Source organism: Plasmopara halstedii, assembly GCF_900000015.1.
Source record: "Plasmopara halstedii genome assembly, contig: Scaffold_7, whole genome shotgun sequence".
Classification (NCBI taxonomy): domain Eukaryota; phylum Oomycota; class Peronosporomycetes; order Peronosporales; family Peronosporaceae; genus Plasmopara; species Plasmopara halstedii.
Genome location: NW_020186929.1, coordinates 227,588 through 229,206, shown reverse-complemented (window position 1 = coordinate 229,206; position 1,619 = coordinate 227,588).

Here is a 1,619-nt window from a genome sequence, read left to right as displayed (position 1 = left end):
TGGTGTTCCAACCATGCCATTCCTAGGATGAGGTCACACCTTGCATCCAAGTCTAAGACTAAAAAGCGTTCCACGCTATCAAACCCAAGGAACTTGACTCCGAGGTCCACAGGGACCTTCAAAGCCGTGACACGCGCCCCCATCGCTAAGCAAACAGTGATGATGTCACCCAACCGCGCTTTCAGCGCCGCAGTATACAGCTGACTTCCCTCCATCATGGCGCGTCGAGCAAAATTGCCCGACGCCCTAGAATCTATGAGGGTCTTCCATGGCTTTTTGAAGCCCTGTACGGTCGCCTCCATGACCAGCATGCCCGGCTTGCACACACGTTCCGTGTTCAAGAGCACGGAGCTCTTCGGGGCTGGGCCTGAGGCTCAACAAAACCCAATTTTTCCCCAGTAAGTCGCCCCCCGCCTACTGAGTGGTGTCGTTTCCCCGCGACAAACCAGACTGGTAGGCATTTGGTCGATGGCGTAAAGAACCTTGACGCGCCTTGCGCAGGCGGCAACCGTTCCGAAGGTGACGGGTGTCTCCACAGACAAACCGCCGTCGAATGTGTGTACGCTGCCCGGCAGCTCGGAGCTCTGCTCCCTCGTCCTCAGCATAGCTGAGATCCATTGACATAGGCCCGCTCGACGAGCTGTTGGAGTGTGCATTCCAACCAAGTCATGCCGAGTTGAAATAGAATTCGGCATTCAATGCCCCATTCACCACCTCTTCAAATGAAGACGGATGCACACGGGAGACTTCCATTCTGGTAACGCTAGTGCGGAGGCCTTCCATAGAGACGGTCACTGTGACCGCCTCCGGGAGGGGATCTGCTGCTATCCCGGCAATGAGAGTTCGCATCTCTCGGGCAAAGTCCACCAATTCCGTGTTGCCCTGTCGGGCAGCAAGGAAACGCGATCGCATGCGATACGCCTGATTAGGTGGCGAGAACACTCGTGAGAGCTGCAGTTTCAGCTCCGCCCAGGAGGAAAACGCAGCTTTGACCGAAGTGCCGCACGTCAGTGCCCATTCTCTCACTCGACCACCGAGCTTGGAGATGGCTAGCGCCACGCGCTGTTGCTCGGATTAGAGCATGGCGGATGCGATGGTCATCTCGACCTCTCTCACCCAGAGCAGGAGATTCTCTCCATTCTTTCCCTCAAATACCTAAACGCTCACCATGACCGGCTTAGGGCGGTAAAATCATCCGTCTCCGACGGTGGCGTCATAAACGCAAACGATGCAGACATCTTCTGCTGCATGTGCTCTAGCAGGGCGTTTTCGAAACTCGAAAACGCCTCTAGACTCGCGCCGATTGCCTCAAGGCCTTGTGCTACAAGGTGTTGCACGCCCTTAGGGCCAAGCAAGGACGTCAACTTGTCAAGCCCGTCCTGCATGCCTGGGGCAAAGAGGAGAATTCTTCCATCCTCACAGAGGATCAGTTGAAACGACTCAGGTGTAGATTGACTACAAGTGCTACCAAGTGCAGCGGGGCTGCCGTTGCTAAGCGCTTGAGGAAGCATACTTTAGGTCACCGACCTTTCGTTTTTAACAAGAACCAAGTTTGAGTTAGCGGATCGCAATCCGCTTACTCCAAGAGTAATTATTGCCCTCCCAAGGCTAATCGACAC